General features: G+C 37.6%; 1 long non-coding RNA gene and 1 pseudogene across 2 annotated transcripts; one reads left to right on the top strand and one right to left on the bottom strand.

The window, feature by feature from the left end:
* The first annotated feature begins 19,708 nt into the window (after window positions 1–19,708).
* LOC145112658 (uncharacterized) lies at window positions 19,709–20,810 on the top strand (annotated as a pseudogene).
* A 555-nt stretch (window positions 20,811–21,365) lies between these two features.
* LOC145112337 (uncharacterized) lies at window positions 21,366–22,959 on the bottom strand. Of its 2 annotated transcripts, XR_013710507.1 has the most exons (3): window positions 22,457–22,957; window positions 21,830–22,290; window positions 21,366–21,703 (listed from the first exon to the last, which is right to left on the bottom strand). It is a non-coding gene; the product is annotated as an uncharacterized LOC145112337 (long non-coding RNA). The 2 variants fall into 2 exon arrangements; XR_013710506.1 differs by having other exon boundaries at window positions 21,366–22,290; window positions 22,457–22,959.
* Window positions 22,960–23,524: the final 565 nt, after the last annotated feature.

Raw genomic sequence — 23,524 nt, 5'->3', positions numbered from 1 at the left:
AACTTTGATTTTGTTGCAAGTTTTTCCAGTTTGATTTGAATTAGATTTTATTAACTATTTTTTTCATTTCTATTTTATTATTGAAATCAGATAAAAAAATGGAAAAAGATACAGACCACACCCCCTCCTCTCTCTATGGAACACATTTAGAGCACTTTCAAAATTTAAAACACACACACTTTCATAAACATCCAATAACACGTACACACATTTAAGAAAAACACACTTGCTATCATCATTATCCACCACCACCACAACCGTTAGCTACCAGTCTCTTCAAAGACCACCACTACCAACCACCCCAACTCACCTCCATTGGACCTAGAAAATGTTATAACAGATTTGGGATGTTCATCGCGGCTAGAGTTTAGACACGCACCACCATAAAAAACCCACCGATGACCACAACTTTCCCATTCGATCTCTCCATCTCTCTCTTATCTCTCGGATCTGTTAAAGAACGTCTAAAAAATCAAAGTAACATTTGTTCTTAACTGAAGTTTGTGATTGGCGGTGCTGGAAGATAGGTTTTTTCTAAGGGTTTTGTCACCACCATTTCCCTTAGGGTTGAGTTTTAGGGCAGTTGGAGGGTGGTGGTGGTGTCGTATGTAGGAAAAAAAAGGGTGGGAAAAAAGGAACTATTTTGGAGGTGGTACTCTATCTCGACTTCGTTGACGAGGGTTTCGTAGTGGAATGTTTGTAGCGGTGATTGCGAGGGTTTTCATATCAACGGTGAGAAAGATAGAACTAAAGTGTTCCGACGTAGAGGGCCCTAATCAGAGAAGATGAAGAATTTCAGAGTTAGGTAACGTCGATGAAGCCCTTGTTAGGTTTTTATTCAAAAATAGCTTCAAAAACACAAGATTTAGCAACGTAATACTTTAATATTTTGAACAACATAAAACTAGTTTATAACCCACCAATGATCTTCTTGCAAAGTTTGGAAAGAACACAACAACAAAAAAGGAAGAAGAGTATAACAACCTTTGTAGACTTTGAATCCTCAAGGAGAGGTTTGGAAGTTGATGAAGAATGCATGACCTTTGAGAAACCAACAATAATCCAACTTGATGATGATGCTAGTCTTTAAAATCTTAAGCTCTAAAGCTTTAAGTTTATAACCAAAGTGTGAACTTAAAGAGAGAAAATGCAAGTGTTCTTTTAAGTGTAAAAGAAAAACAAGAGATAATGACTACGCCAAGCATTCTCACGGTTTTGGCTTGTAAAAAAAAGTCAAAAATGAAAGTCTTTCATGCACTCTCTTGAAGCTAGAACATTACACATGGCTTGTAAAAATGTCAATAATGACTATACCACAGGTCCACTCAGTTATCAGACTGGAATACCCTCAGGTCCACAACCATCGGGATGGATTACTCTTGAGCCCACAATATGAGTTTGGCTTGCCTGTAGGGCCCACAACTCATATCTGGCTTGCTCCTTAGCCCACAGTATAAGTCTGGCTTGACCTCGGGGTCCCACAATTTATGTATGCCTTGCTCCATGGTTTATTGGCTACAACACAAAGCAGTACAACCTCAACCAACCACAATATGTCAACATATACATAACAGATAAACGTATAATCAGTCAACAGTCAAACTGGCAGATCTACAGATGACTACCACATAACAACATCCTATAAACTAGGATACAGATCTGACAGATCACTACAACATAGCAACATACAGTAAACCAAGATATCAATCCCATGGGTCGGCCTTGACACCTTCGACCCGAAAGTAAACTGAGGAAAACTCACATCTCGATCTGAACAATAACTGATGAGGTCCCTACTCCACATCTGAGATCTAACCGTCACCTATCCATCCAATAACTACTTCTCAAACACAATCCAAAATACCCAAATTACCCCTAGGTTAAACTTGGTCAAAATCAAGTAAAAGTCAAAATTCTCAAAAAGTCAACCAAGTCAACCCAGCTGAGTACGCCCAACGTGCTCAGCTGTACGCCCAGTGTGCATGATGATTGACCAGGCACAGGCCTGTTGACCAAGTACGTGCAGCATATGCCTTGTACTCCCTGCGTAAGCAGCTGGCTGCCAACAGAACTCATTAGGAGTTTAATCCTTAAGCCATTAAGTCCATTTTCTACATCCAAGTCCAAAATGATGTCTTTGACCATAAATTTTCCAACTTTCTGGTCTTGCATCGCTATTAAGTTCCTAACACAAAAGATCCTAACCTCATAATCCATTAAGACCATGCATGAGAAGAAAATAGTGTCCAAGATTACATTTTTATGACTCAAGAGGCTCCAAAACCTCTAAAAGGATAACTCAAATGGATTAGAGTAATGCCTACTCATAATACCAAGCTTAGGGTACCAAAAGAACATAAAATCAATCCCAAAACAAGATATAAGTCTAACTTCACCAAGTTCAGTACTTTATACCTCCAAGAGATGCCAAATGATGGTGTGATTCTGGATCTAAGGTGCTTCACTCATCCAAGATGGTCTCTACTTCCTTCCTTTTTCTTCAAAGGCACAAAACACAGACACTCATGCTCAAAAATGCTCACAAGTTAAATTAGGGTTTACAAAAATGTTTTGAGAGGATGGCTGCTGATGAAAGGAACCAGGTTTGAGAGTTAATGAAGAATAAATAGGGTCCAAACCATAAATATTAGGGTTTGGGACTTCCCCCGCTTTACTTACACTTCATCCTCAAAGTCTGCTGCATTGACTAACCCAGGGTAGTGTTCCCACATCTCCACCTCAGGCCACTTAGACGGACCACTCTAGAACCCGATCCGAACTAAAAGTCGGCCCATTCAGGCGACTGTCTACCCATACCATATTTAACATGCTAACTTTCACCACTAGAGAAACCATCACAACTCTCCCAAAATTTTGGAAATCTAATACCTCCACTGACTCTTAAGCAAGAAGAACTATCTCGGAATGCAATTATTATGATATCTCTTTACAATCCGAACCATACAGAACCCTTCCGATCCTGACTTACCTTGCTGATACCACTTAGGATCAGGACTCCTGACCATTCACTGATGTTGAAACCTTCATCCTTTTAACAAGGTGGCTTCGAAGACGAGCCTCAGCTAGATAACCACCGTATAGAGGCACGTACAACCCCAACATATTCCATAACTTCCTAGTTATAAGACTAAACTTCTAGTGAGAATCACAGAGCAAGGGACTCTCAAAACTACGAAGACTAAATCAACTCTATCAATATGCTTCCCGAGACCGGGAACCCGTCAGATCTAAACCCCTTGTGCTTGGGTTATGATCACCACCAAACACGCAGACTGAAGTACTCAAAAGACATCGATCGCGAATTTCAACCAATTCCAAATCTATAAGATGTACCAAAAACCTTAAATAAACCCTTGATTCCCTAAGATGCCATTACCAACCACTGATCCTACGAGCAAAGATGAGTAATACAAGAATTTTCACATTTGCATCCAACCCTTTTCAGCACAGGTGTACCCCCACCTGGAAAATCACTCGATACATTCACAGTGAACTTCATGACTCGAGACTCCATAACCGATACCCAACCTTGGTAACCAAACCCCTAGTAACAGCTCGCGAACAAACGGAATTTATAATGCAAACACTCCGCAAAAACATTCTAATGCATGACTGATACTCCCAACAATCCTTAGCTGCTCACTTTATCCAAACCATCAAGTTTGTTAGTCTCCCGACTTCCAACAATGCGCCAACACTGAAAGTACCACAGGCAGAAGAAATGAACAATCATGATCACTGGGCCTACAACCTATGTCTGGAACACCCCTACAAGGTCCTCAACATAGGTATGGATTGCCTCCGAGCCCATAACATGAGTTTGGAGTGCCCTACCCGGCCCTCAACCATGACTGCAATGCTCCCGATATTACGTTGATCTTCTCGACATTCCATCGTTCTCCTGGAAACTCATGACTAGCACCACGGGGGCCTAAAGATACTCACCTCATTCCACCGCCTTGCACGAACCCAATCAACATCCCTCTCAACGCTAACCGAGTGTAACAATTGCACACACTTTTACCATGCATAATTCCTCTCACAGTACAAGTTGCTACTTGAAAAATCCGATAAAATCATGGTCGTGCACGACCCGAGAATAGGATACGCGGTCGTACTATTGTTCCAATCCCAAGGCTATAATCCAAATAAGAACCATGCATATAATTTGAACCAAGTGCTCCACTATTATCTTGTCTAGCCCACATACACCCTTCACGACAATATCTAATGTACATACCACAATACACACCCTTAGGGAACCCATAACCTTACACAAAACGGGCAAAGTACCAGAGTTATAATGAAACGAAGAACCTCCATCATTAACAGAAGACATCCTCATAAGCGATCAAAACAAGATCCCATACCTTGATTGAGACTGCACAGAACACATCAATACGTAACTATCTCGATAAAACTTTGAAGGTTATCCATAAATGTTGTTAAGACTCTAGTTGGATCCATCAAAATACCGACCCTTACTACACGACATGCCAAAAATTAGATTCCACACAGATCTAGTGTCTCGTGTCAAAAATGACCAACACTGTCCCCAAATTCTAGACTCCCAATAACCAAGGACATCTTCCAAACTCGAGCTGAACTTAACGACAGTTCGATGAATCCTTTGAACTTCAAATGATACAACCCAATACTTCCGAATAATCTCCGTTTTGATGATGTATGAAATGACCAATGAACGAGAATACATTAACACCTAATCCAATTAACCAAAAACAATGCGTAGCTGAACATACCCATTTCTGAAACTGAGTTACCAATCGAAAACTGCCCAATCAAGACTGTAAATAGAAATCTATACAACGAGCTGACAAGTCCCTCACCAACTGATACTCAACCTGAGTGATCCTAGCGCCTCCTCATCTTTTCATTGGCATCCCAAAAAAGTAGCCGATGGCTACAACTAGATCCTTTACTAACTACTTCCTGCTACGAGACAACTCACGTATTTGCTAGACACATACATCTGATAGCCACTTGCTTTACACCCCTGAATTGACCAAATCTTAAACTGAAATCCCGCATACCAGCACCGCAGACCCCTATGAACCATTCTTTTGACACCATAAACTTGAACATATTGATGATCCTCCAAGCAGAATACCTAGTTCTCCCTACTTACGGTTGGAACTACCATCATTGGTGTTGTAACCAAACCAAATCTCAAACCGTCTCAACCAAGTACAAACCGTCCCTGACTCTTGGAATGTATAACATACACAGGATGATCTCCCAGATAAGCACCAAGCAAACTCTAAGCGATTCTGAATTTCAGATGAAGACCCCAAAAAAATTCCAATCATAACTACCTTTAACATTTAGGATTTCATGCAAATACATAAGCAAAACACCAAATTACTAACCAAAACATACATTCCTTGCCAGTAATCCTGACTATCAATCTGGTACCTAACATGTCTATATCCAAAGAAAACAGACCCTTGATCACATCACTAAGCATCCATACCACATCAATCCTATTGCGCACTCCCACGCTGACATACTACCGAAAAACACTGCAGCCAACTAGCCCTGTGTTGGGTTAACATCTTAACTCTGAAAATCATAAGCCTGCTCACTCCTTCTCTAAACTTAGAAAACTGAAAAGACATAGTCCTTGCTATAGATAGCGACATTTGTAACGACCCAATTTTCAGAAGAAATTTTTCATTTTTGATTAACCAAATTACTTTCCACAAACCATGAAATCCCAAATACAATTGTTTTCAAAATTCATATCAAGTACAATTTTATTTCAAATCATCAGAGTGTCCCATAAAAACGCCTGAGAGAGAGTGCACGCCGCGCCATCAAGCCTTGCCCTTGCCCTTGGCCTCAGATGTACCTGAAACAAATCCACAAACTGTAAGCTAATGCTTAGTGAGTCCCCCAGAGCATACCCCACACATAATCCATATAACACATATCATATTAGCTATAAAGCTACATATATCACATAATCCATGCATATAAACATATAGGGATGCCATGGAAACCTTCCAAGTTCTTACACCAAGTGCCACGGGATACCCCCACGTGGTCTTTACTAGCCTCCACTAGAACCCCCACGTGGTCTTGGCTAATTGCCGCGGGAACCTCCACACGGTCTACACTAATCATGGAAATATCATACAAGCTAAACAAGTAAACAGACTAGGAAGCCGTGGAAAACCTCCAAGGACTTATACCATATGCCATAGGAACCTCCTCATGGACTTATACCAAATGCCATAGGAACCTCCTCATATAACATTAAATGGGCCAGCCTTGGTGCCTTAGACCCATGGGTATGGTGAGAAGACTCACCTCTGTCTGCTGAATCCGAAAGATGCTCTCCTAACAGTCTGTGACCACCCGTGCTGAACAATTAACCCATGTTAAAGTCGGACAAAATCCAATTTAAAGGATCCAAGCCCCTAGTCCTTTTTACAATGGCCCAAAATTCTTCCTTTGCTAATGGGCCCAAAGTCCATGTCCAAATCGTTAATGGGCCTCATGGCCCAATAAAGCCCAACCATAGAAACCATTGCCCAAAACAGATAAGTTGGCCTACTAACTTAAAACGTGACTAGGCCCAATGACTAATTAAGGCCCAAAGGCTTACAAGCCCAAAACAAGTCCAAGTCCATATGTTGTGCGTACGCCTTGCATACCACCCTCGTACGCGCAGTGTACTGAGTCCCTGAGTCGTACGCGTTGTGTACTATAAGTTTCGCCCAGCATACAAACATATTAAGAACATTTTCCATTAAGTGCTTAATACTCGATGTTCTAACGTCCAAACCTTAGATCTGATCTTATTAAGACGTCCTAAGGCATAAAGTTTGCAAATTTATGCCTTTGCATGTCCCTTATGCTCCCAACAACCCATTAAGACCTTTCCAAGAGTCTTAAACCATGCATAAGGTCAAAACACCCATCAAGACTCCATTTTTATGCTATGAATGGACCAAAGGACTTCAGATCTATCCTCCCCAAGCTCTGGAGTTGCTCAAACTCTCAAGAGGTGGTTCAAGAACACAAAAAGGGACTAAGGAGAAAACCCTAGCTCTAGAAATGGAAATGATAACCAAGGTGAATGCTTTTTACCTCCTTAAGCTTCCTAGACCGCTCAAAATGCAAGATCTAGAAGCTCTTCCTCGTTTAAGCTTGTTTCCTTTTCTTCTTTGTAGCTAAAACGCAACAAGGATGATGTTTAAACACTCTAATGATTTTAGGGTTTTCAGGGACGTTTGAAGGTGAAGGAGTCTGGTTAGGGTGAAGCTCAAATGAGATAAGGATGCTTATATAGGTCTCAAGTCTGGAAATTAGGGTTAGAAGGTCTGTCACGTACGCCCTATATACCCTTTGGTACGGCCAGCGTACGTGCTAGCCCTCCGCGATCATCCATGCATGGTACGCTAAGCGTACTCATGAAGTACGCCCAGCGTACTTAAGGGACTTATTATGCAATATTTAAAATTTCAAGGGCTTCAATGGTAATACCTGAATTGGAGTGTTACAACATTCCAATCCATAAGTCTCAGCTTCCAACAGAAATCCTCAAGCCAATCATAACAATCGTTTCCTTCTTGAGTCTCGCGACTCAAGTGCACGACCTCTAAAAAAGCCCTGGAGACCTCAAACCAACATTCTCATCTAGGTCTGTACCATTCCACCTAAACCGGCATCGCCACTGAGGCCCCAAACAATTACCAGACCCATCCTCATGTCTGAACAACAATAACCAAAAGATCGACAGATACAAAACCACTGCCACGAATCATGGTATCAAACCATGTTATCTTCCCCTACCGGCCTTTAGAATCCCCGAAATTTTCCTCGATTCAAGTACGGATCCTGTACTTTCAGTAGTACGGGCCCAATACTACCATCCACACCTATCCATACTTTCCTCAAGAATCATCTCGGGGTCCTCTAAGACACCTACTCATAATAATACTCCCAATACCTCACTAAAATACTTCCTAGGCTCCCTTAGGATTCCTCAAGAATCATCTCGATTCAAGTACGGATCCTTAACAACATAGCAATCACACTAAAATACTTCCTAGGCTCCCTTAGGATTCCTCTCCTCCCCTGTCATCAGCTGCAGAAGAACCCCCACTAATTTCAGCTAACCATTCCATGAATACAATTCCATGCAACAAAGCTTAAATAATCTTTCAACTAAAGGACTCAACCCTACAACGGTTGGACTCAGACCAGAGTTGCGCAATAGGACCAAATCCTTCATACTAAGATTATTTAACCTTCATAAAATGTAATTTAATGTATTCATTTGATAGTTAACACACATCAAGATGAGTCCCACAATACACAAAGCAAGCAACATTCGAGTAGTGGAGTCGACTGACACTAAGACACACTAAAATCATGCAGATCCTCAAATGAAATCCCTAACCTCTAGGCCCAAGCATCTTGGATACATGTCCGTCCTGTGTTCACCCCCTCAAGAGTGGTTAATAATTCCCACTCATACTGGTTCCTTGAACACAAACCCATCCATAAAACTTCCAACAAGAGCATATCATGAGAACTACATATTCCCTAGGCTATCCTGATGGGTTTTGAGCAATACATCAATCCTATGGTGTACATGCAAACCCTAATAGCTTTGGATCTAGTTTGTCTAATGAACATGCAATTGATAATCCAAAGCCATAAACCCTAGATCTAATAAACTATAACTGAAATTAGGGTTTAGATCTTACCTTTGATTGTTATATAGCAATAACAATCAATCCTTGGCTTCAGAAAGCTTAGTGCCTCAAGTGTTGCACCTCTAATGGAGTCACAAACACCACTAAGCAATTTGGATGAAGAGGGAGGAGAGAGGAGGCACCAAAAACGGCTAGAAACCCTAAAGGATTAGTTGTCCACGTTTTTGGGGCTTAGGGGCTCCTTAAATAGGTAGGCAATTAAGGTTATCTAACAAGGAAACCCTAATTTGACTGCTTAAGCTCTAAGCAGCCCATGGACCCCTTCTGGAACATGCCTTGGACGATTTCTAATGGGCTTCCCCATAGAATTCGTCCAACCTATTATTCTAAGGTGATCCATAGCCCAATTATGTAATTATATTATAATTACACAATAAGTCCCTTAAGTTTAATTAATCTCTTTTAGCCACATAATTAATTCTTTATTAATTCTTGACTAATATTAATTAAACATTATGATTTCTCCTTTAATATATTATTCTCATAATATATTAATAAATCATAATTAAACCTTTCTCTCCTTAATTCATCCTACATATTGCTATGGTGAAGGCAACCCAAAAGGACCATGCTCATAATCAGGTCAAGTACATACCAAAATAGTTATGGACTTAGAAACTAATCCAACAGTCTCCAACTTGGATAAGTCTAATAATTATTTTGTATAACTTCAGAACCTAATCAGCAATCGTAGCTTTCAAAAGCCGCTGTCAACTCTGATCTTATCAGATACGCGTGTCCTTTAGATAAGGGATCATATATTCCTCCATTCTACAAGATATCGTATAGACATGAGACATGGATTTAAATCATTTTCTCTGTCTATGTATTGTTTCCCGACATCTGATTTATGACGACTGACAACAGACTACAATTGAACACATCAACTTAGTCCCGGCTTGGCCAAGCGCTTAGGTGGGGATGAGCATATGGACCAGGGAACCGGCTGGAACCGGTACCGGAACCGGAACCGGCACCGGAACCGGAACCCGATGGAACTGGTCGGGCCGGGACCGGGACGTTATTTTTATGGATTTTTGAAACCGGGAACCGGTAGGAACCGGAACCGATATAACCGTAACCGGTAGAACCGGCAAAAACCGGAACCATATGATGCTATTTTTCAAGGACCGGTTCTAACATTTGAAGACACGACAAGAACCGGTAGGAACCGGGAACCGGTAGAACCGGAACCGGTAGAACCGCCGGGCCGGTTCGGTTCTTGATTTTGGCCGAAGCCGGTTCCTGGGTCGGGTCTGGTTCGGGCCGGTTCCGGCCGGTTCGGTCCTTTTGCTCATCCCTACGCTTAGGTGTCATCACTAAATCATCGAGGGGCCCACATATATCGCTTTTATCCCACTTTGGGTAAAAGGAATGGATAAACTTCGACTCAAATGCTTGCTTGCACTTACTAATCGAATCACACACAACAATAAGTTTTATAACACCAAGTTACTGGTGTGTTTACTTATCATCAATGTGCAACCGACCAGCAAATAACAACTCACATGTCTCGGTTTCAAGAATATACAATGTTATCGTCTCACTAATCACCCGTGATAAATCCATGAAGTGATTCAAGTGAGCGTGGGTTTAATCCAATACTTTAATCTTATCAAAGCACTCATGAACTCTACAGCAAACTTGTGCTACGTCTAAACACTTTAGACAATCTACAGACAAATTAATGACAGTCTTGCTTCATACCTACTTCCAACGTATGACCGACTGTGGAGGTTCGAATAACCCAGTTATTCTGGAAGTCAAAACATGCAAAGTGAAACGCAATAATAATATTAATCCTATATGGCCCCAAAACTTTTTAGCGTAAATAAAAACACTTTTATTTAAACACCATATTGATTACTCATTATTTATTGCTTACTGTTTCAGAAAATCAACTTATTACTCGAATTATAACCACAATTGTCCCATGCTCCAAGCATGCACACTTTGGTTTCCTATGGTCCATACTTTGTGAAATAGATCAATTGAAAAACTTTTCCAATGAAACTCATTTCACAATCCCCAATCCTTATTATTAGTATAAGAATACCAAATTCTTGCCACTTTTAGAATATGTCAGATTCTAACATTTTATGCAATGATTTTTTCGTAATGTCATAGCACAAAAGTCACCAAGACCCGGCTAATGAAATTACAAGGTATTCTATCGGAAATTGTTACAAGACAATTCCATAGACGTGAAGTCTCACATTCAAAGTACATTCCTTTGAACATCCTTCTCACATAAAAGTTTCTAATCTAGACATATTTCTTAATATCCAACTCCCATTAATGGAAACATTTCCATATTTTCCATATGACAACTCATTCTTAATAGAATCTTATCTATTCATAATAATGTCAATATAGTCCATCCAGTACTATACTTCCAACTACTCACAAGCGACAAATCCTCAGTGAACCTCAGATCGTCCTTTGATAGTTGTTTAATTATTTTAGTCAAAACCGATTCTAGTCCCTTTTTCCCTCTTAATGCCCTAGGCATTTTGAAAATTTAAGAATGGTCAAATATTATAGCATATGCAATCGATCCTATACCAGAAGCGTATTGGACACGATGCATAATGTCTCACATAAAGACGTGATACTTTATCAGCCTTTTGCCATAATATTTTATGTGCCCTGTTCCCACAATTCGAACTATGAAGAGGGATGCCATAATCATAATCGAATTTTGAGAATGCACTATGTATCCTTGACTAAATTTTATTAACATTTCTCGATCTAAGCTTTTAGATTTTGAAACGAAGTATAATATTCTCTCCCTTAATTATAGCAAAATAACTTTTCAACCCTTGCAACTTTGCAAAGTGAATCTTTGTTTTCTATAATTAATATTGCTAACTTACAATACTGACCATAATAATCATGCTCCCACTAACATGATGATTATTTTCTTACCAGCATAACACTTATGCTCCCACTAGCTTTGACATGTATTCAGAAAGCAATTGAACTTCCAGAAAACAATGCTTATTGAATTCCTTAAGTTCATATTTCTAATACCTAATGCTTTGATAAGCCTTTATCTAAGCTTCTTAACCTCATACACCTTTGCCTTAGAAAGCTCACATGTGTGTCTAAAGAAATTTAGAACTTATGTTACTAAGTCCCAAATGTTCAGACTAATTGCCAAATCTCACAATTCGAACTATGAAGATGGATGTCGTACTCATAATCGAATTTGAGAATACAATTTTCACAATTGCAATCTTCTTAAAATCTCTCTTAGTGAAAGCATTTCCTTACAATCATTTTCATGAAGGAGGGAAACCTCATGACACTTAGATTTCAAAGTGTATGTGTTCCTGTCCATGTGAATTTGCCAAAACCAAAGTTTGCGACAAATCCAACCTCATATGGACCAAACGTACTCAATCTCGATTTCTTGCCTCATGGTAACATGAATACCCACCATGTCTTCCAAGCAACTCACCCTTTCATATCAATGTACTTTCCGTTGATCAAGGTGCTTTGTCTTTATGCATTCAAATGAGAACTCATAGAACTCACATGCATAATTAGCTCAATTGGAATGGCACAGAAACTAGAGTATGTCAGTCACGATAGGTTATAAACCTCAAGTCGTGTGCTGGTGATGATCAACTAGGTTTATTCTTGAATTTGTTCTTGAAACTTTTCAAGACATTTAAGACTCCCACTGACTCCTTGACATATAAGGTTCTCTTGTCAAGAAACATTTCCTGACAAAACAAATATTCAAGAATTAGTGTAGCTTCTTATCATTTTTAACACTTCACTCAATTGGTCCTAGTTGGTCTTTGTCTTACCAATTTCAAATGTACAAGAATAAGAAACTTTCCTATTCTACATTTGATAAGTGTTACAAACCTACTTAAGACTTGTCACTCATGTCACAATCTTGACTCTAAGACTTGATATTGGAACGAAGTATGATTGACTTCTTGATTTAATTATTTCCATAATTCTCGATTCCTCTTCTTAGACATACAAATGCACTACGACTCACTAAGAGGACCAATTGAGAAATAGTTCTTAATCATTAAGACTTATCATAAAACACAATAAAAGGTACTCTCCCTTCTTCTTAGAATAGAGAAACTTTTATCTTTCTGCCTTCTTGATTCTTCTTATTCGTTCTGCCATTTATTGAAACATTTTCAATCAACTCAGAATTACACTTAGTCTTATAAGTATAATCATATTTACTAAACTTTAGTAAATCATGACGAATATCTTTATCACTCTTGTGGTGGACTTGATCAACGCACAAACTAGTGTACTCGATCTCCTAGTCCTTCTCTTGACACTTTGCCAAAGAATTAGTCTAATTTCCAAATATGAAGTTTCTCATTCATCATGCAACCAAGTTGTATGATTCCAAGTTTCTGTCCAATTGAAACTTGGGCGATGAGAATCTTCCCTTATTTGGCAAATTCTCGACATTTCCACAAATAACATAATTAAGAATCAAATCCATTATTGCTAATAATAGAAACAATTAAACATCAATTTCTCATACACACCATTGCAAGGATAAATAAGTAAGACAAAATCAAAATTTATTTTATTGCGGAAAAATTTGTCCTTACAATGTAATTCAACTGAAAAACTATGCTATTACATATTTCTTATCAATCTATCCTAACTCTAGAGTAGCAACTTAAAAATCTGATCTTCGAATCCATGCGATCGAAATCCATTTCTTCATGATCAGATTCAGCATGCTTCTTCCTTAAGCTTCCTCTCTTTTCTTCGATCCTGCAAACACATCAAAATGTAATCTTATCACATCATGTGTCAAGAATCAAAAAATAGGAATTTATAGAGTTAGTTAATGGATTTTACCTGAAGTAGAGCCATACGTCTTGACTCTCCCATCTCTCAGATCTCTCAGGTAAATAGGGCAGCTTCGTCTCCAATGCCCCTTCTCTTGGTAATAGAAGCAAATGGATTCTTTTGGAATGACACAAGGAACTATCTCAGAATTTACCTTTTCTGGATTTCCAATGTCACCATTTGCAATGTCCATTGAAGTTTGGGAGTTTTATTCACCAGACAGATTTGCTTGATCAGCACGCCAAATCATTGCTGATTCAGCAGCTATAAGCAAATAGGTCAAATCAATGAGGGTCACGTCATGGTCCATCATATAGTACTCTCTAACGAACACACTATATGATTCAGGAAGTGACTGAAGAACCCAGTCAACAGCCAACTCACCTGAAATCTCGACACCCAACATCCTTAACCTGTCAATGTGTGACTTTATCTCCAAGACGTATTCACACACAGGTTTCCCATCTTCGTGTTTACTTGCCAATAGGGCTTGAATGAGCTTGAACTTTTCAAGCCTTTGAACTTGTGGGTTAGGGAGAATAATTGGAGGAGGTGGAGGAAGTGAATCATGACTCTCATTTCCTTGATCGTATCGTGGAACGTCATCTTCATTTGGAAAGCTTGTTCCAAGGGACTTGGGAAGACCATTGTAAGATTTAGACATCTACAAAACGGGAGAAAATTCAAGTTAGTTGATAAGAATCCTTGATGTAACACCCAAATGAAACATCAAGGCTAGGATCCAACACAATGTTCTACAACCTAGAAGAGGGATGTCGTAATCTAGTTGCAGAATATTTGAAGGTAGGTAAATGACGATTTACCAATTTCCACCATGAAAAACAAAAAAAAAAGTTTAAGTTTTAAATGAATTGAAATTCCTAGATCTTTTGAGATTCATTGAACTTTTCAATGGCATGTTTAATCTCGATTATGCCCCTCAAATTTGCGACTGGGATGCCGAGGATCACAAACAAGGTGTGAATAACCATACGAATCTACATGATGCACTCAATGATACTATCATCTAATCAATGTGCCGGTTAACCACACACGCTCCATTGATCTATGATAAACATCGAGCCACCCTTCACTACCAATGTCAACCCCAAATTAGTGTGTCGGTTAACCACGCACGCTCCACTAACGTTTGGCAAGGGTGTGAAGTGTAATTCCATGGATTAGCATACAAATTCACATTTTGCCTAAAGTAACTATGATTTGGGAATTTGTGAAAGAATTTAGTTACTTTGTACTTCATTATACTTATAATGGAAGGTTTCGTCATATCCTACCCGTTCGGCTAACGACCCTCCACCAGTCAAGAGTGCGGTGGGTAAGAGTGGATACCCATTCAATCGCCATTTTATAGGCAATTTCCTTAAACACCCCTTATAGACCAGTTTCGTGAATGAGGCCTACTAACGGTAAGACTGACTTTTTACTCATACATATAGTATTAGACTTTTAATGTTACATATAGTATAAGGGTGTATTTTATACTTTTAAAATACTAGGTGGTCTAATTTAATAAATTATACTTTTAATTTAGTTAAATGTAAACCAACACTTTATGGAATTATTAACTCTCTTTTAATTATACACTTTAATTAATTAATAAAACCATAAGGGTGTAATTTGAACCTTTTAAAAAAAAAACGAGGGTTTTTAGAATTTAACATTTCAAAGTTAAACTTTTAATCAACTATTAAATTCCAAAACTTGAGGGCAAGTTTTGAGACATTTCAAAACATTAAGGTTTAACTATTTAAATTTCAAAAACAAAACTTTTAAGTTCAAATTTAAACTATAAAACTTAAAGGGAGTAATTTGAAACTATTCAAGCTTTGTCAAGAACATTCTAGATCAACAATTCAAATAAGGCAATTATATAATTTTGGCCTAGTCTAATTTCTTGCAAGATAATACACCAAATAATTCAAATAATTAAATTTAATCATATAAGGAAGTAATTATTCAATTAATATGAAATTATCTTTTATTTTGGCAAAGATAATCACCCAATATCATAAAAATCCGATTTCTATCAATAAAAAACGTTTTGGTAATTATCCCACAGCAAAAATAGGCAAGAAACCCGAAGAATCCTCCATCTGACCCTCTGACTCGTCGAGTCAGGCTTGGACTCGTCGAGTTCACTATGGACTCGGCGAGTCACCCAGTTGACTCGGCGAGTCAAGTCGAAAAACCTCAAAAATTCGATTTTCAGCCAAAATTCGATCAAATAAGCATCAAATTCACTAACAAACAACTCTAGGCTCTGATACCACTGATGGGTTTTGAGCAATACATCAGTCCTATGGTGTACATGCAAACCCTAATAGCTTTGGATCTAGTTTGTCTAATGAACATGCAATTGATAATCCAAAGCCATAAACCCTAGATCTAATAAACTATAACTGAAATTAGGGTTTAGATCTTACCTTTGATTGTTATATAGAAATAACAATCAATCCTTGGCTTCAGAAAGCTTAGTGCCTCAAGTGTTGCACCTCTAATGGAGTCACAAACACCACTAAGCAACTTGGATGAAGAGGGAGGAGAGAGGAGGCACCAAAAACGGCTAGAAACCCTAAAGGATTAGTTGTCCACGTTTTTGGGCCTTAGGGGCTCCTTAAATAGGTAGGCAATTAAGGTTATCTAACAAGGAAACCCTAATTTGACTGCTTAAGCTCTAAGCAGCCCATGGACCCCTTCTGGAACATGCCTTGGACGATTTCTAATGGGCTTCCCCATAGAATTCGTCCAACCTATTATTCCAAGGTGATCCATAGCCCAATTATGTAATTATCTTATAATTACACAATAAGTCCCTTAAGTTTAATTAATCTCTTTTAGCCACATAATTAATTCTTTATTAATTCTTGACTAATATTAATTAAACATTATGATTTCTCCTTTAATATATTATTCTCATAATATATTAATAAATCATAATTAAACCTTTCTCTCCTTAATTCATCCTACATATTGTTATGGTGAAGGCAACCCAAAAGGACCATGCTCATAATCGGTTCAAGTACATACCAAAATAGTTATGGACTTAGACACTAATCCAACATATCCTACGGTCCATATCTCACTCTACCATCAACTGCCAAATGACCCCCATTGGTACCAGTTAACTACTGCATGAATTCAATCACATGCAACATAGCTTAAATATTCTTAAATTAAAAGATTCAACCCTACAATGGTTGGACTCAAAACGAGAGCTATGCGGTAGGACCAAATGCTTTACCCTAAAATTATTTAACCCATGCAGCATGTGACTTAACATATTCGATTAGTAGTTAGTTCACAACTGAAAGATTCCTACAACAATCAGCAAGAAAACTTTATAGGAATAATACATCATATATCAAGAAATTCTATCATGTAATTCCTAAAGATCCCTATCCTACAACTAGCATGTTGTTCAAACATAACATAACATCAAATAACAGTGTGGTAACTTGGGGTCTACTTACTGGCTCCGGTTGATCGTACACATCACATCCTTTCTTGGTTATTTTTGAAAACAATTTGAAAATAATTTTTAAATCCTTTGGAGTTGCTATGTTTGAGACTGGATTCACACAGATGTTCCTCCAATTCACTCAAACCAAGGCCCTGATACCAACTTGTAATGACTCAAAAATCACAACCAATTTAAACTTTTCAAAACAACCCATTTACTAATAAAAGTGTTTACAAAGCATTGTTTCCAAAACTTTATTTAAAATCAGAGTCTCCCAAGACAAACAACATAAAAATCAGGATGTGTACAGTCACACCTTTACCTTGCCACGGTCCTCTAAAGTACCTAAAACCATAAACTAAAACTGTAAGCACAAATCTTAGTGTGTTTCCCCAAAGTACCAACACACAATACACATATCATATACAAACAAGCATGTTGGGTCCAATCATTCATCGGACTAGAATACCCACGGGTCCACAGCCATCAGGTTGGATTAACCCACGACCAATCAGTCATTAGACTAAAATTCCAATATAAAACAGGTCCACTCAGTCATCGGACTGGAATACTAATATACCACGGGTCCACTTAATCATTGGACTGGAATACCCTTGGGTCCACAACCATCGGGCTGGATTACCGTGAGTCCACAGTATGAGTCTGGCTTGCCTATTGGTCCCACAAATCATATATGGCTTGCTCCTGAGCCCAAAACATAAGTCTGGCTTGCCCTCGGGGCCTATAACTTACGTATGGCTTGCTCCAAGGTTTGATGGCTACAACATAAAGCAGTACAACCTCAACCCAACACAATATGTCGACATATACATAACAGATAAACATATAACCAGTCAACAGTCAAAGGGGAAGGTATACAAATCACCACCACATAGCAACATCCTATAAACTAGGATACATATCGAACAGATCACTACAGCATTCCAACATACGGTAAACCAGGATATCAATACAATGGGCCGCCTTGGTGTCTTCGACCCTAAAGTACAGTGAGGAAAACTCACCTCTCGATCTGAACAATAGCTAATGAGGTTCTGACTCCGAATCTTAGCTCTAACCGTCACCTATCCACCCAATGACCACTTCTCAAACACAATCCAAAATACCCAAAAATACCCCTAGGTCAAACTTGATCAACAATTCTCAAAAAGGCAACTGAGTCAACCAAAATAAGTACACCTAGCGTACTCAGCTATACGCCTAGTGTACACGATAATTGACCAGGCACGGGCCTGTTGACTACGTACGCGCAACGTATGCTTTGTACGCCCAGTGTATGCAGCTAGCCGCCAACCCAACTAATTAAGAGCTTAATCCTTAAGCCCTTAAGTCCATTTTCCAGATCCAAGTCCAAAGTGATGTATTTAACCATAAAGTTTCTAGCTTTATGGTCTTGCATGGCTATTAAGTTCCCAACACCAAATATCCTAACCTCTTAATCCATTAAGACCATGCATGAGAAGAAACTATTGTCCAAAATTACATTTTTATGACTAAAGAGGCTCCAAAACCTCTGAAAGGACAACTTAAATGGATTAGAGTAACCCCGACTCATAATACCAAGCTTAGGGGACCAAAAGAACATAAAATGAAGCCCAAAACAAGATCTAAGTATAACTTCACCAAGTTCAGAACTTTATACCTCCAAGAAATGCCAAATGATGGTGTGATTTTGGATATAAGGTGCTTCACTCCTCCAAGATGGTCTCTACTTCCTTCCTTCTTCTTCAAAGGCACAAAACATACACACTCAAGCTCAAAAATGCTCACAAGGTAGATTAGGGTTTCCGGAAACGTTTTGAGAGGATGGAGGCTGATGAAAGGAACCAGGTTTAAGAGTTAATGAAGAATAAATAGGGTCCAAACCTTAAATATTATGGTTTGGGACTTCACCCCATATGCCCAACGTACGCAAATGTACGCCCAACGTATGTGGTTCCGCCCAACGATTCCAAAAATGGTAATAATAGCCCTTCCCATCCATCATAATGTACATGAATTAATAAATCATATCATATGATATATTATATTACTAGCTAGTGAAGAATTATTATATCCAAGAAATAAACAATTTCCATTTAATTATAAGAGTTTATTGAATATTTATTAAAATCAATTTATTATAAATAATCAATTGTATCAAGTTGTTTTTAGTGTGACCCATTAGTATCATACATTAATTAACAATATCATTTTAATATGACAATCGAGCATACAATATCTTTCATCCGTAATCAGAGTTAGGAAACGACGACAAAACCCAGATCAGAGAAGACGAAGGATGATGGTGGCGGTGGTTTGCGACAATGACAGTGGATTCCGGCAGTGGCGGTTGTGGATTCTAGCCATGGTGTTGATTTTTGTCGAATAGTAACACAAATGTATGTGTGTGTGTGTGAGAGAGAGAGAGAGAGAGAGAGAGACAGAGAGAGAGAGAGTTTATGATGAGGGAAATGGGTGTGGTGGGGTTTGGGTGGGTTATAAGGGGTACAAATTTTTTTGTTTTTTGTTTTATTTTAATGAAATAACAAAAAATCAAAAAACAAATAGAAAGGGAAAAAATATCATTTCAAGCACATCTAATTTTGAAATGGACCAAACTCACAACAAAATCAAAGTTTTGGACCATTGGTGCAAGTCCAAAACTTTTTGGACAAAAGTGATAATTTTGAAATACCACGGGGACATAGCAAAAACCGAGCACAAAGCTTTGTAATATGTTATTCAAGGTTTTATGGGTTCATGGTGTAACGGCTCAAGTCTTTATCATGATCCATGTCGATGGACTTCTATTCAGGTACCCCACACTTCTGATTAAAAAACCAAGTCTTTTAAATCAAATTTCTTTCATACTTTAATTTTTGTTTCCATTTGTAGGGTGTTTCTTGCGATCTTTATGAAGAATTAAGGTATGTGACAAACTTAAGTATTGGTTCGATTCATGACAACCCACTCTCTTGTGCTTCAAATCTTGAATTTAGACATGATTTGTTCAAACTCGCAAACCTAAAATCTCTTGCATTCTTCGATTGCTTTTATGAACCGCCATTTGTCATCCCTTCAGAAGACAAGACTGAGTTTTCGGCAGCCTAGAGTTCCAATCAAATCCTGGTCTCACCGAACCAATTCCAACCACTTTCAGTCAACTCCACAAGCTTCAATCTTTAGTGGACACCAAAACAGGATTTTTAACATTGGTAACTTGACTCATTTGAAAAGATGGGTGTTATTTGAAATTGGTTTCTAAGGCAAAATTAGAGACAATAATAGTTATTTAAATGAGTTATTAATCTCATTATCGGGGAGTATATCGTCGACTTTTGATGGGTTGACTTCTATCGTGAAGCTTGATTTGAGTCAAAACTAATTAAAAGGAAAAATACCAAATGAAGTCAACATTTTAAAGAATATAACCCTTTTGGATCTAAGTAACAACTAGATTTCAGGTGGGTTGTACAACTCAATTAAAGAAATGGGTTCTTTAAAAGAGGAGGAGGGGGGGAGGGGGACTGAGGTTATTTTTCTACATTTTATTATGAATGAAATCAGAAAAAGAATGGTCCTTGTGGTATGGAAAATATGCTTTTACCCTCATGTTTTTGACTTAACAAAAAAAAAAGATTGATCGAGTTAGCCAAAATGACCAACCATTAAAAGTGTTTAAACCACAAGATAACAGGAACCATCGTTAATGACCTAAAAAATTTAACGACTAAACTCAATTTTTTTAGAAACAATAGGGACCATTTTTTAAGAATTTCTTAAAAACCATACATACCATTTTGCCATTCGTCATTTATTAACTATATTATATTAGTTTTTATAAATTTTTGAATTACAGTACAATTACAATATTTTACTAAATATACAATATATTTTTATTAAAATATAATCCGCATTATATATTAACAACTATTTCATATTGTTAGATAATACTTTAGTTATTTATAGTTAATATTAACTAGGGAAGAACCCCGCTTTTGCGGGGTTGGCTCCAGATCAATTATGATTTGGGTCTGAAGTTGCATTGACATAACCCCGCTAAGAATAGTTCAGTGGTGTGTTTCCTTCTTTTTGAGGAATAATTTGGACTTTTTTGTCATAAACAAATATTATTGTGAAGAAATAAGTTTTCTTCCCTTCAAAGTAGTAATATCCTCTTTGTTGAGAGCCTGAAATAATCCTTCATTTTTTAAAGCATACCCTTCACATTATCATTAACATGTTCAACCCATATCATCAAAATCAAAAGTAATGAAGAATTAGTTTCTATTACATCAACAAACAACAAATTTAACTGCATATGTGAAATTAATTTACATTTCTAGAAACCTGTGACATAACCTCTCTCTCAGTTTGTGATGCTTTCATGGTGGCATTTGGGTTTCTTTTTTCTTCTTTGGTTTCTCTTCTCTTATCCATGATCTTCATTAGAATATTAGGAGATGAACATGTTGGCAAAAACCAATGTGCATAAACCAAAATCACACTTATTTGTTAACATATTCGAAAGTAATGGACACAAGTTTCCTTATTTCCCAGTTGACCATCTTTTGATATCAGCATCAAGATTATTAGCTATTCTCTGTAATTACAATTGTAAAGGAATTATAAAATTCAATAAAAGGGGTTAATGTCATAAATGGGTAATGAACTGTATTATATTTGCTTACTAAATTATGAAATTAATGGAATAAAAAAAGATGATTACGCTTCTTTCAGTTTGTTCTTTTTGGGCAAGCTGATCACGCTTTTTTTTCTCTGCAAGAGCTTTAACCTGAAATAGAATTGATAATGTTTTGTATGATGGAATTGGGGAAGCAATGGAATGGAATGGTTGATTCCGATGGAATTGAGAATGAAATGTTTGTTTTATGAGCATATCTAGCCCACCCCATAGAAGGATCATCAGAAATATCGTTGTATCCATACGCAATCATATAACTATGCCCATCAGACATAGATTCAACGTCTGAATCACGATGTATATGATCAAAAGGGTTTTGCATGTATACAACATCAATTGTCTAAGACTAAGAGCTTGAGTTTCTTATCATGGAATCGACCAGGCTACCAAGAGAAAGAAGCATCAATGGTGTCTCTGATCATGAAATCGACCTCTTCCTAATTCATCGATGTTCTCAGGAGTATCATCATCTTGAAACCATTAACCTGGAACCATCAATTTCACGTTTTAAAGATTGAGTGTGAACATCATCAAGATCAAAAAAAAATTCCCATTCAAACACAGTATCAAACCATCATAATAGAGCAAAAGAGACTGATACTCAATTCATAGTCATGTAAAAAGGGTATTTTTGGTAAAGAGAAAGCATACCAGTCATGTTGTCTTCAATTAGGGCATGATTGTAGAAGCCGACAATAAGAACCGTGGACTTTGAGGTTGAAAAAACTTAATATAGGTGTTAGCGGCGATGGTAATTCAGTAGAGAGGGGGGGAGAAGACACAAAACGTTTAATTTTGGTCTGATGATAACCCAAGTGCAATCGATTGGGTATCCAGGTCTTCAAAGAGACATGAACAGTAGATTAATGTAGGGAAATTGAAAAAGGTTGGCCATGTGATTTCGAATCAGTAAAATCGAAAGCAACCAAAAGAAGTGAGAAAAATTACTTGCGCCTGATGTGAGGTTAACAAAAAATGAAATGAAAGGTTGTTGAATCGAAATCCCCTGCTTCAAATGGAAATAAATGGCTGGGTAGGTTGATGAATTTGGAGAACACGGCGATAGATCAAAGCACGTGGATTTGAAGGAGAAGATGGGATATGATGGAGAAGATTGGATTTAAAAAAAAATTAACAAATTATAGGGAAGTATTGTTCACAAGGGGGTTTACATTTACTATGTTATATAATTCGATAATATTTACATCTAATTGCATATGCATTTCGTCAATTCCTTCTCATATAAAAAAATATATTGTATTTATAATTAAACCCTATATTAACTAAACTAACAAAATTTTTAGTTAATTTTAAGAAAGTAACACTAACATTTTTTTTTTCAGAAAAACGATAAACTAGTTCGGGGTATTTTGGACCCAATGAAACAGGTCCAACCCATTTTAGTAGTAAAATAAATTTTGCCTATATGTTATACTGGAATATCGGACCTGATCGAAAGAAAAATTAGAACACAAACTTTGAAATTGTTTTATATGAATAAAAGACCAAATTCCACGTACCAGATTAGTCTTACATGTTATCTACTTAGATTTTTAGGTCTGTATATGTAAAATGTTAGTTTGGAATGCAAACAACATCATAAGAATGCAAAGAACATGTCCAAAATATGAAGACATATCTGCAACATATATTCTCAATAGGCGTAAATTTCATTTTCCCATAGATAATTTTTTTAGACTAATCACTATATGTGTTCAT

Source organism: Lactuca virosa, chromosome 5 (assembly GCF_052849685.1).
Source record: "Lactuca virosa cultivar CGN04683 chromosome 5, Lactuca_virosa_CGN04683_v6, whole genome shotgun sequence".
Classification (NCBI taxonomy): domain Eukaryota; kingdom Viridiplantae; phylum Streptophyta; class Magnoliopsida; order Asterales; family Asteraceae; genus Lactuca; species Lactuca virosa.
Note: the sequence above shows the minus strand (reverse complement) of the source record. Positions and strands in the feature narration are given on the sequence as shown.